Here is a 14,403-nt window from a genome sequence, read left to right on the forward strand (position 1 = left end):
CATTGTGATACTTGTCATTGAGTATGTCGGGTATACCTAACTCTCCCTTTCCTTGTGCCTGAGATTTAGTCTGAAGTATTCAGAGTTGGCAAATTCTTTTTGCAAACAAAGAGGTTGCACTTTCTTGTGTGTTACAGACTATACTAAAATTTGCAGTATTTTTTCTAAACTTGGCAACACTGGATACTTTAAAATAAATCTCTCTTTGGTTGAAGAAGTTCCCAGTGAGCACTTTTTCTATGTTAAGAAGAAAAGGAATTCTTCCAATGTGGTGAAGGTTTTTTTTATTCCAAATTGAACTAATTTATATTCATCCTTGTTTTACTTTATAACGGTTTCATTTAAAAAGGGTGATGTATACAACAGCATGAGATGTTTGATGTTGTCTTCAAATATGCTCAGCAACAGGATTACCTAAGAGTTTCTATTATTCATAGGAAGATTATTTATACAAACAAGAAAAAGTGAAAATCCTTGGATCAAGTTCCAAACAACACTACAAAATAAGTATCCCCATGAATAATGGTAACTGGTTGAGTTAATTTTAATGTTTTGCAATACTTGCTTCTTTCTGCGAGGGCAGACGTATTGAGTAGCAACGGTGTTGAGGAGACCTACAACTTATTATTCTGTCAGTCTGGCACTTGAGTAAACCTGACCACAGAAGACATATGAATTCCAGAAAAGTTATCTAAGACTCCGAGGCCAGAGAGCTAATGGAGCAATACTGACAGCTCACAACCTATACTTGTTGATGAAAGATGTGAGCAGTCAGAAAATAACTTGAAAAGGTTGTATGGTCTGAAATTAGCCGACCATGAAATGAGGAAAATCATTGGCTCACTTAAAAACATCATCGGGTCTTGACGAGATATCTACGAAGATATCAAGTTCTGTTCGGAGGAACTCGGGAAGCCTTTACTTCATATCTACAACCTTTGACAATGGATTTTTCCACAGAAAATGAAAATATCGAAAGGTAGTACCGCTTCATAAGCGAGGGGGAAAAGATGACATGAGAAACTAAAGATCAATATCTTTGCTCCCTACCTTTTGAAGGTGGTTTAGAACGCAGTCCCGGTTCGGTTGCTTCACCATCTTTTGGAGTACAAGCTTCACACTGAGAGTCAGCATGGGTTTGTCGGGGAGAAGTCAACTGTTTCAGTTTTAGTGGACTTGGTGGAACATCTGACGGACACAATTGAAGATGGCAGCAATGTAACTAGTTTCTTTTTAGATCTAAGTAAAGCTTTTGATTGCTTGGACAGGTAAAGAGCTATCTAGTAGTAGGCCTACATTAAATCCGTTATTTGGGGAAATTCCGTTTCTCGCCTTTTATGTAATTTCCTACAGAAAAGTATTTAGACTTGTACATATAAATATTTTTGTGTAGGAAATTTAATAGGGTGGTCAACCGACCAAGAATAAGTTAGGAATTTAAAGGACCGGGAATCTCTTTAGAACCGGCAAAGTATCAAGAACAATTTTCCGCTGTGCTTAAATAGGATTCTATAGAAATATGTATTTATATATTTTCATGTAAATTAGATATAATCTGAAAGCTCATTTTATAAGCTACCATTTCTATTATTTAAAGGGAGAAGGTAGAGTGTATGTCTTGTCGTTTTACAAATATATTCATTTCCCTGAATTTCTGTGAATTCCTTTGAAATAACGTGGCATTCTTAGGCTTGTTTTTCCCAAAAGTTGAATGTAGAGATTATTTCGTTTATTTGTTGGTTATACGGAACCACCCTTGTGTACTGGCAAATTCGTTGTCTCGTATAGAAAGTTCGTGCACTCCAGACCAGGGCCATACTCAGCGTTGGCGGGACTCGGAAAAGATGTGGCCGGGCTACGTCATGACCATCGTTATACCATTGATAACATCTCATTATTTTGTTAATGATAGTGGAATTCAGTAGTAAGTTACAGTTTTAAATTAAGCTATCTTATCTGTCAACACGACCCCTTGAAATAGTGTAGTGGTACCCGGCCCGGCCTGCTGCAAACCTCTGCAGGCTGCCCCACGATAGCACTCTATTGGTAATTGTTCTCTTTATTTTTCCAGATTGGATAATTGTATATTTCAAACATCACACAAAGGAAAGTTATAGGGTATATACGATGTTATGCCGACACAATGAACGATACAGAGATAAAAACTGAGGAGGTTAAAATAGGTGGTAGCAATCAATCGTCACCGAAGTTTTCGCTTATCGCTAGAGATGACATTTGCTAAACACTGTAGCTTCATGGCATTTCCTGAAAATACGGCAGGTGACTATAAACCTTCACCTTTCCACTCGATGTAAGGGTTAAATACAGTATTAGAGTGGTTTATTTTGTTTGAAAATATACTACAGAATCGGGAATTTGAAGAGAGGTTTTGAGTGGCCACCTTGTTTAAGAAAATAATGTGTTTTAGCCATAATCTACTTTTTTCAGTACAAGCTTTTACTTTGAGATGTTATCAAATTTGTTTAAAAATATAGATTAAAATAACACTTAAAAAATTCAAAAGTTATTTATATATACAACAATTTTATACAAATTTCAATTAAAAAAAACTGTTTAAATAAGTTCAGGAAACTTTTTCTAATAAAAGCCTGTACTTTTTCAGTAAACCACAAGGTTGAAGAGCACTGCAGCTGTATCAGGAGTTAAGTTGCCAGTGGTTAAACAATTTTGAAATTGAATTATTTTAAACTGAAAGAATTGATTTACACAGACCGATTTTATGAGAGGGTACAATGATCTGAATCTATCAAACCAACAGGTAGCTGATGTATGGTCCAATTTAAAGTTATATTTCAGAAGTTATCCAGTTTTTCACACCAAGCAACATTCCAGATATATTCATAGATAAATAACTGAACTGTAAGAGTTACAGCAAAGTGCGGAAGTGGATGAGAGTTTTCAAAGATGGACGGGAAATGCAACATGATGAACCGCGATCTGGCCGGCCATCAGTGAACATGGAAGAGCTTGTCAATGTCGTTGATGAAAAGATTTGTAAACGTCGGCGATTTACTATTTCATCATTAGAATTGGCATTTACGACTATTAGCAAAATGCCAAAGGAAAAATGGGTTTTGCTCATGTGATTTTGGTCGATATCATGAGGAAGGCGACACGCTTTTAGAGAACATTGTCACAGGTGACGAGACATGGGTTTCTCACATAAGCCCAGAGACGAAGCGCCACTCAGTGGAATGACGTCACCGGTTAAAGTCAAGGCCAAACAAACAATCTCAACACAAGGTCGCTATCGCTGTTGAGATTGTTTGTTTAAAGACAGACATGGCATATTGTTAGTCAAATTTATTAAACTAGGAAGAACAATAAATGCAGCACCCCAATATACAGCTTATTGCTATACTCTGACTAAACTTCTACATGCAATACAGAAAAACTGACGTGGCCTATTGACATATGGAGTTCTCTTGTCGCATGACAACGCCAGGTCCCACTCAGCCATCCAAACCCGGTCTCATCAGATCATTTGATTGTTGGGAACAGCTGATGGACCACCCGCCGTAAAGACCAGAATTGGTACCGAGCGACTTTGAACCGAAATAGTGTTTTTGAACGATTTCTTGTTATTTATTTTCTATAAGAAATCGGACTTCACTTTCCGACTGACCCTCGTAGTATCCCCAAAATGTCAATGTCTGGACAAGGGTTGTTATAAAAAAATATTATTGGTCCTTTTATCGTTTGAACTATTAGGTCTATTTGAATCTATTATTGGGCCTGCAAAGATTTGAACAGAGGAATTTACTACAACACGGTCAATAAAGTAATTATTCCAGTAATCATGAATATAGAAGTGGTGAACTTGGATTATGTGTAGTTTCAACAAGATGGAGTATCCCTTCATTATGCAGTCGAGGTACGTAATTGTATTAACACAACATTTCAACAACAATGGGTAGGTTTGAGGTTAAGTTTAATGGCCCTCTAGATCACCTGACTGATCTGTCACCTTTGAACTACTTTTTGGAGCCTATTGGCATAAATAACAGTGCATGGTATACTACATAATGTGACAGAAATGTCTGCATAGATGCTATAAATTGTTATGGATGGCTACTACGACCACCTAACATTCTGACAGAAAACGTATTTGTACATCTATTTAAAAAAGATTGCATTGAAATTTGTTCCTTGTATGTCCAGTGTGAATTGTCAGGGTGTTACTATTGTAACTAACAAAACAATGACAACAAATCTATTTTAAATAGGCTTAAGTTTGTATCTTAAATCGCCATTTTGTATAGAGTAAACAGTTATATGTAGGGTTTGTGTCATTGTTGTCCTAAGAGACCTTTAATGTTCTCGTGGGCCGTCTCTTGATATGAGGAACATAAGATATTTCTTTCAAAAATTTGTTATTTAGATACCAATAATATGTATTAAAAAAGAAAATGATCATTTTACCTCTTCAACGTTCATATGTTATCAGATGGTTTTATATTTTATTGCTATGACTAAATAGTAGCAAAGAAAGGATCTGATTATGCGTCGATATTAGGCTACTTCTTTATCGAAATTGTAAACCCACTTCACATCTTCGCCGACTTTTGGAGGCCAAAAACAATGGTTTTAACGTAATAAAATATCCACACTATTGCAATGTGGCGTTAAAGAGCTTTGATTCAGTGACCTTATATGTAACCTTCCAATAACTATTAGTTTCAGCAACTGACTTAAGTCTTTTGTACCTGATCACTCAGCTGCTTTGGAAAATACATCTTCAGATCAAGGTGCACATTTTGTTACTATCGAAGACATAAATGTTATTGAATACTGTACAATTGAAGGAGAGTATGTCATAATGATGAAAGATGAAGTAATGGAAGAATAATGGAATATTTGACTATGGAATATTTTGTTGGAGTGGAGCCTATGAAACAAATCTAAAGCCACTTCTAACTCAACAAAAGAAATTCATAAGGTTGATTAAACGAAAACGAAGAATGGAGAAATCTTTTCCTCTTTTTGTTGATTTAAATATTCTTCCCCTTAAATATATGTTTGTTTATAAAGTTTTAAAAATATTTTATGTCATAAGTGGCAATTTACCAGAATTAAAAAATAGTTACAAAAACAAATTAAGAAAGCAAGAACCAATACCAGTTCCAAAGCCTAACTTAGCATTTTTTTCAAATAGTTACTGTTTTTTGGGACCTAAAATGTTTAGTATAATTTCTTCAATTATTAGTTGTGAGAATATAAAGTTATTTTCAAAAACATTAAACAAGTGGTTATTGGGTTTTATTAAATTAGATTGTCTTCTCTGCATAGATTCCTAGTTAATTAAAGAAGGTAATAGTAAATTTTAGTTTGAACTTATTTAAGTGGATTTTCATTTGCTTTGTAACTGCAGCAGCACACTTTTAATCAATTTTTTTAGGAGCTTATAAAAAATCAAAGTTTTGTTGAAATTTTCTTTGAGCTGAAAAAGATTTTTGGTTATAAAAGGAACCTCTCCACATGCACTTGCCTCTAGAGGCCCTAGTTATTTTTGAAAATATTTCTTTTAATTTACGAGTGTTTTTGTTTTAATTTTATTTACAAGAATGTTAAATTTTTATTTAAGTTTGCTCATTAGGTTTGTACATTGTGTATACATTTGGTTGTTTAGGTTACTTTATTGATTTATTACATTGTGTATACCATTGTATATAATGTGTTATTGTAATATTTTCAAAAATAAATCATATTCTATTCTATTCTAAAATTTACATAAAGAAAATTAAGTAAATTCAGAAAATGCAGTAAGCCCTTAAAAGGGAATAGGCAACAATGGAGATAGAATCAATGAAAGGAATCACAAGGAGGATGATATACGCAGAGAACATCCTGAAAATAACAAATAGCAGTGCATATATAGAAGAGGACTTTTGGGCAGGAGAACTCAGTGTAGAATATCCTGTAACTTTGTTAAAAGAAAAGAGGAGAAGGTTCCTATGTAAAGACTGTGCAGAAAGATCGGACAGAAAAAAAATCCTGTTATCCCGGATGCAAGTAGCTGTTAGAACAAAGTGCAACGAGATGTTAATTTGCTTATTGATGTAAAAGAACAAAACAAATGTTCTCAAATGTTTACTCTTCTACAGAGAAGAGCCTGAAGAGTGAGTGAATGTTCAGAGAAATAATATTTTTAATGGTGCCTTTGAATTCCTTAACAGACGAATGAAGTTCATTAGTTGTTTTGTAAATAGAAAAAGACCCATAATACAAAATAAAGGAAATAATCAATTCAAGAAAGGGAAGGGACTCTTGAATACAATTTTGAGGTGGGTGGAGAGAGGAAACCTGTTTGGGATATTGTTTTCTTTGTACTTTAGGCAAAAAAGAAAAATGAAAGTTTTTCCGTTGCGATTAAAACAAGTAATACACACCAGGTATTACAACCAAAGATAAGCGGATGCTCCACATTTCAGGAAACAAAATATCAGAAGAACGAATCGAATTGTCATTCACCATATTCAGTCCTTTCCGACTATGAAAGCCATTACACAAGAATGACTAATAACAGGTGATTCCTATTTGTTTATCTAAACTTGCAACAGATTTACAGATGAAATATACTTAAAAGTGCAAGTAATTTTATAACCGTGAAATTTTATTTGAGGTACTCATAAACTGAAACTGTGCTTCAAAGAACCGAAAACTGATTCTTACCATAGATGTGACCTTTTAAAAGTGAAGTTTCAAACGCATGGTAATAAAACAAAAATAGAACAAGGTTCTCACCATGCAGCAGCAGAGTTTGCCTAAAAATAAAAAGCTGTGGATAAGAAACAAATTGCTAAAGGCACATGGTAGAGAAAATGTATGATCTCTCTGGCCAAAAGTTTGTAGATCATACTGATGGTTTGCAAGAATTTGGCAAGATTGAATACAAACGGTCTTTAAAAAAGAGTCTTCAAAGCTCTATGCATGAAAAATGGCCACTCAACCAGTTTTTGTGAATTAAGCACATGAAATCCTTTGGCAATCTTTTAAACAAACGTAGCTTGCTTTCACTACTGAGCTTAATACCTCCAATGTTTAGACTAGATTTACAGAAGTCAAACCCAGATATTGAAAATAATTATTGACATTAATCTTAGGCCATATGTGCAGTATTAAATGCACGTTTCTTAGAATTAACATTATGTTTTTACTTTTTAAATACAAACATATTTGAAAAATACATTTTTACATTTATCCCTCTTATAGCGATTTATTAAATACCATTTAAGGTTTTAAGATTTTCGGGTTTAAGTATATTAATTAAGATCTAGTAGTCTTAAATCTTTGTAATGCAGATTTAAGTCAAGGATTGTAGAATATATATTAGTCGTAACTACACAAACATTGGTAAAAACTTTACTTACGTAAGTAAATTGAATTGAACTGAAAATAACTTTATTCATAAAGTATACAGTGGTATACATTGAAAGGCGTCATTAGAATAAACTTAAACTTAAAAACAAACACACAAATCTATATATGATCAATTATGATCAGATCTATAGAGTACGTGATAAAACAACTAAATTAATTATAGCACAGCTAACCCATACAATGGTTTCTATAATAACAATAGTTTTAGCTTTTTTAAAGTTATCAATATCTTTTAATTCCACAGGAAGCCTCGATAAATATTTTGCATCTGCGCTTGATGTTTTTTTGTTGAAGAATTCTAGCACAGGAGTTAATGGAATTTTTTTCCATGTCTGGTAAAATAAGTATGTCTGTCGCCTAGCCTAGGAATTGAACTATCATTATATAATTGTTTAACATATAGAGTGGTATGAAATACATTAAGATTATAGACAGTCGTAAAGCCCACAGTGTAAACAATGTTGGTGAACTGAAACGTCAAAATTTAGATTCAACATGGTTCGTATAGCTCTTTCTTTTTAAGAAGAAGATTCTATCTAAATAAGGTGTTATCATAGAGCTCACACTATTTTGCATATCAATTATAAAAACGCAAATACAAACTTCATACTAACAAATTATGTATTATTATTTAATATATTATGTAAAATCTACATACGTTTCAAATCTTTCATTGGTTCTACCAAAAAGTTACCGTTTCATGACATTTTTGTCCTAACTCAAGTATCTAATAAAGTAAACTATTTTCACTTTGGAATGGATACAAATATTCAAAAACAGATTGCAACATTGTGTTGAGTGTAAAAATACATTAAAAAAATTATGTTTCACAACACCATATTTACATTAATTAATATTGTTATCTAATTCAAAGATTGCTGCTGAAAATATTAACTTAATCAGAATTAAGTATTATCTTCTTTTTCATCAAATTTTTGGCCTTAAGTCTTGTTCTTAAGCCTGAAGGTTTTTTTACACAACCAAGAAGTGTACTGTGGAGCCTACAAATTAGTTAATTTCAACAGTTTTGCAAACTGAAATTTTCCACACTTGTCCAGACTACCATAGATGGCATAGATGCTATTGCAGGCTTTTAAAGCGCAGGTCTTCAACAGTTTTTTGTTCTCTCAGGAAAATAATATAAATAATAAAATGATAAATTGCATTTAGTCCCAAAAGGACCTTTGGGCTGCTTTCTGAGTGACAGGATATTCTGGATGAGATACCGACCTCATCCTGTTAAGATCAACAAGGAAGTATTTTGGGCATTAATCTCAGTCATGTCTTCTCGGAAGAAGGGAAAGCCAACTCTGTACCAGTCTCTCCAGTTAAAGCAGGTAGGGGGTGGTAACCCTTATGTCATGGGTAGCAACAGCTCTTAATACTTAGAGAGCCCCAACAACAACAGTCATCTTTCGCAATAGGATAGGTCTATTGACTACCCTTGCACCCCAATATCTCGACATTTGCGGTTAGTGATGTACTGCTCCTGGATATCCATGAGGTTTAACTCTTTAAGATTTAACTCTTTTCTGTACCCAATTTAGTTTTAACCGAAAGGTATAACCAGCTAGAAGAGAATCTTATGCGGAGGGGGTTTAGCAGCTGCTCATCACACGATGTACAGAGAGGAACCTGAGAAGACAGCAGTCTAATTAAGGAGAGGAGATTAGACTCCACCCTGTGGAAAGTGTCTGCAGAATCAGCCTATCCATCCTTAGCCCCGAGTGCAGTCTCCGCCTTCTGGCATGTTCAGTGAGAACCCAGTTCAAGACAGTCCTAAAGGATTCACACCTTGAAATTCCATAGATTTCCAAATGCCCTCTCATGATAACACAATGCAATAATGTACAATTTGTGACATGTACCTTAATATCATTTTAAATTTACACACACACACACACACACACACACACACACACACACACACACACACACACACACACACACACACACACACACACACACACACACACACACACACACACACACACACACACACACACACACACACACACACACACACACACACACACACACATATATATTTTGTCTTGTCTTATGATATTTGAAGCCCAGTTTTCTTGGCTATTTCATGAAGTTCTTTCTATGCCTATCTCATTTTTCAGTTCCGTTATTGATAGGACTGTCAGATCATCTGCAAAAGCTAAAAATTTGTATTAAATGTTCTCTCTACATTTTCCTACTTTGCTTTTTTATGTAAAAGTATCGTCCCGTCGATCGCCGCTCAACTCGGTGAGTTCTTGCCTACTTTAAGCGCCTGCAAGTCTATGGATACACCCGCAAAGCACAGCTGTGTGCGACCGGAAAACACAACATGTGGCTTATGAGCAGTGCGCGTTCCAGTAGTATAGTTCGTTGGTCCGGTCTTTGTGAGTTTGCAGTTGCACAGAGTCCAAAGCCGCGCAAATACTTTGTTCTCGAACAGTGTGTGGTTCATACTCTTACCGTTTACAGCGCTAATGTTGCTATTTACCGTTTTATTTAACCAGCTGTTAGACGTCAGAATTCCAGCTGTGGAGCACAACAAAGACGGATATCGTCTGTATTCTGGACAAACAGTGATCTTTAATTTAAAATTTTTTTACTAAACAGTTCAAATTTTAGTCCAAATCTCAATGAACTTAATTGCATTTTTCTAAATAGTTAGTGATTACTTTTTACACTTTATTTTTTCGTTTTTGATGCCATATACATGACTATCATTAATTAGCAAGTACGAAAACAAAGCAAAGCTCGTATTCAAGGACAAGGTAGGCCTATGCGTTCTTATTGTGTAATAATATTACTATATTTATATTTATTTTCAACTTCATCTCTTTGTAATATTATGGTAGATTTCCTATCTTTGATTTTTATGAAGTTGTTTACATAGGAGTTTGTTGTAAGACATAGTACTAAGCCTACACGTGTTGTTTCTGAGGTGATTAGACTATAAGTTGTTTTCAGAAAGTTTTGGTAAATAGAGGTCTACATGTTTACTTTAACCTCTTCAAAATATTTATTGCCTTAAAAATTGTGAGCTCAACAGTCGGATTGGCAAAAGAGGTGTTTCGCGTTATTAACCTAGTGCTATCAAGGGGTGTGGGAATTTCAAGGGGTGAGCATATGACAAATAACGAGGGTAATTATCATATTAACGGCCGGGGCGGAAAAATACGAGTTTTGCGTTAAAAACTTATTGGAATCGTCATATAGAACAAAAAAGTATAAGGTTTGATGGGGTGGAAATGAGAAATAACGCAGTTCTAGAAAATGAAAAATTAAATAACTTTTCAGTAATATCTCCATGTTCTACATCCACATCTAGCGTACGTGACCTTTTGTGGCCAATGATTGAACCTCGTGATGACGTCATCGGTTGCGCCGCCATCTTTGCAAACGTAAATGAAAAATAATACAGAAATGAGCAGAATTTTGATCAAAATAAATAATGTTTTTCTTAATTTCGAGAAAAAAATTAATTACGAGTGCCTCCGGCCATCAGCGCGGCGGGGTTCGGTGCTGCCCCGCGCTGATGTCAATAAAAGAAAAACATCCCTCGAGATAGTACCTATCAGTAAAATATAAAATACTAGAGGGGCTGATCAAAAATATAAATTGAAATATAATGCAAAGGCAATTATGTAAAGTTAAAAAACTAAATAAATCATGAAAAACTCAAATATATAGATGGATCAGAGAACACATACCATTAGTGTGTTGGCGGATACAGCTGAGCAGCAGCAACAAAAAAGTCGTCTATCACAACGAAACGACAAAGTCTCCCGGTTTAAAGACACCACTCGACCGCATGACGAACACATAGGCCTACTCATTTTTTTAAATTCCATGTTCAATTAAAAAAGAGATAATTTCGTTTCGGTTAAAACGTAAACTCTTTACGTGCCCTGCGAAACACTCAGACACACACAATTCACTAGGGTTGGTTGAACTAGTGGATGGTTGATTCATCATTGTAAACGCACTCACTCAATCCGACCTACTGAACACGATATCTTGTGTAGAACTGACCCATGCCCCGGAGAACTCAGATAACAGGTACGTTATCAGGCTGCTATCAGTCCCGGCCGCAGATAATATTCAAGTAAACAGATTATCCAGACACAGCACACAAACTGAACATTAAAACATTAGGAACTTAACCACTTATCAATATACCCCCTAAAATCATGTTATTTGTCATTTGCACCCCATAGTACTATATATATTTTTTGTTCAGGAGGGTGAGCAGAATACGTTGGTAACGTCAAATTCGTGATTTGCCGCCCCGGCGTTTAATCTTACTGGTACGATAACGAGGTTATAGAATATTAGGGTGGGGTACAATAAGCGGACCCGGTTTTTTATATCAAAGAATATAGTCATCGATACCTAATATTCGCATCTCAAATCCTAGACTATTAATCGATATAAAAGTACCTATAGTCCTCAATAACAATCATATGTTTTTAAATTAAAATATGAATTTAATATTTACAGTGGTCAAACAAATTATTATAACCAACATTAGGAAAACTGAAGACGACCATATTTACTCCTCTCACAGTTACAGTTGTTTCTTTCCCACAAATTTCACATAATGGGGTTTTCGGTACGAGTCCAACATGAAACCACTAAAAAGCAACGTCGTATAGTTTTATAAAATTGACTGCCATTTCTATTAATCAGAAATACTTATGTAAAATTGAAATATTATCCCACGTGTATTTTGAGTGTTTACAGCTGTTGATATAGATTATTTAAGTTAATAGTTCAAAATAATTAATCAGTATCGATTGATTATATCGATGGTTATGATTAAGTAATATCGTTTGCCAATTTCGATATAAAAAACCGGGTCCGCTTATCGTACTCTACCCAATATTTTGTTAATTTAGACCATCTAAGAACAAAAGTTTTGTCAGCCTGACACAAGTGCCTATGGTTATCAGCACAGGCTATAGCTGCACCTTTGGTGCTAGGAAACGCAACTTGGCAAAATAAATATTGTAAACTCACGTAACCATAAATTTCTACAAACTTGGAAAAAAGTAGTTTCACTTTTAAATAAACTTCATTATTTGTCATTTTTATCCCCTAAAACTTTCTATTGTTTTGTTCAGCAGGACAATTGTAATATGTTAATAATACGAATTTCATTACCAGTGTAGAGAAAAATAAATATGAAAATAATGCAAACAAATTGAACCAAACTAAATACATAGTGTAAAAAACAAATATAAAGTTTAATAAATAAGTGAAACTAATGTAACCATTACCTATATAATTTTGTATGTACGTACTATCTACTTACATACCATGTGGTAGCTTCTGGCCACTTAAAATAGTTTTTCTCAATTTAAAAAAATCACACGATTACATGACAAACTCAAATTCTCACTCTGAAAAAACACGTTAATTAAAAAGGAATAATGGAAGTAAAGGGAATAAAGGAAATGGAGTTTCTTATTATTATAATATTTCTTAATATTTTACTCCTCACATAAATAATTGTCAAAACCAATCGATCATATAAAAATAACGTGAATAATGGACTCCATGGTTATCTATGAGGCTGTGACGGCTACTTCACGGAACGCTTGTTGCTGCTGTATTAAGCTGTTTAGACCTCAGAACACTCGGATAAGCTATCAGGAGCAGATAATGCTGAAAATCATACATAATAAGAGGCACAGTACACATAATTATGTAACCAAAAATTTACATTTACATTTACATTTCAATATTAAAAAACATAGTTATTTATGATTTTCACATCCCAAAAACCATATATATATATATATATATATATTTGTTCAGGAGGATGAGCAGAATACGTTAATAATTTAGAAATTTTGATTGGCTACTCCGGCCATTACCCTCACTGATACCATTGCTTTTACAAAAGCAGTACTTAAAAAGTAAATAAAAATCAGAAAACAAATAAATTTTGGAAAGGCAGAAACTCTTTGTAAACCCTTATAAAAAGAACTAGTAGTTGAATGGGTTGTCAGTAATGCCTTTGGTCATCGGCGAGAGCTGTTGCACCTTCAGTGCTTCCCCACGCTGATGGCAGTGAATGAAAGACATTCCTGAAGATACCTAGTAGCCTACCTATCAGTAAAATTGATAACTCCATAAGGATGATCACTAATTGCAAACTTATCAAACCATATTATATATTATATTATATGGCTGGGCATTGGCCAACAGTGTCTGCTACTCTAGAAATACATCAAGAATTTTAAATCCCATTATGAAGTAAAAAAGTAACGTCTTTTCTGTAAATTCTGACACAATAATAATATTTTATTTTAAAGTGCACTCACGGCACAAAATTTTACATTTTGCACTCACTAGGAGAGGGAGCAAAATTTGGTTCTTTAAATGAAATATGCAACTAAATTTAACCAATCAGGATAAGTAATTCCATGCACGTTAAATTATCATATTTGTGTTTCTATAAATAAACTGATTGATGGGCGAGTCCTTGAATTTGTTGAAACATGTAATAGCATGTAATAGTAATAGGAAGTAGGACACACATTGTTCATTAAACCATGAATGACTTATCTACAAATACAACTGAAGGTAACAGAAGAAGAAAAATATAATTTGAAACTGTCTGCTCATAGTGGGTATTTTCATAACAGTGCATGAAGTGTTTCAACTATCCTACGTGCTGTTTTTTAACACCTTAAATTTGAACAGTAAAAATTGCGATGACACACTGTCTTACCACCCTGCTACTGTCACACTCGCTATTAAGTCAGTCGGCCAGTGCTTCTTCAACCTGCAATAGGGTGAATTGACTCTGGTGTTCCTTAGTGTTGATTCTCATGTGCTGTACTACGATGAGTTGTAAGAGTACACGTGTTGTGTTATCGTTGGTCAATAAAATTACAATTATCGAGCAGTTGGACAAAAGTGTCGTGGGTTAACATTTAGCCGAGGTGCACAAAGTGGGAGCATCAAAAATAGCGGACATTAAAAAATAAA

At 34.3% G+C, this 14,403-nt stretch overlaps 1 protein-coding gene across 3 annotated transcripts in view; it reads left to right on the forward strand.

The window, feature by feature from the left end:
- Positions 1 to 9,875: 9,875 nt before the first annotated feature.
- The window catches only part of LOC124363249 (motile sperm domain-containing protein 1-like), a 30,784-nt gene continuing 26,256 nt past the window's right edge, over positions 9,876 to 14,403 (forward strand). The window contains exon 1 of one of the 3 annotated variants that reach the window (XM_046818430.1): positions 9,876 to 10,175. The gene's annotated coding sequence lies outside the window, so the exon portion shown is untranslated. The remainder of the gene's footprint in view (positions 10,176 to 14,403) is intronic. The other 2 variants (XM_046818429.1, XM_046818428.1) reach the window with 2 other exon arrangements.

Source organism: Homalodisca vitripennis, chromosome 5, assembly GCF_021130785.1.
Source record: "Homalodisca vitripennis isolate AUS2020 chromosome 5, UT_GWSS_2.1, whole genome shotgun sequence".
Lineage (NCBI taxonomy): Eukaryota > Metazoa > Arthropoda > Insecta > Hemiptera > Cicadellidae > Homalodisca > Homalodisca vitripennis.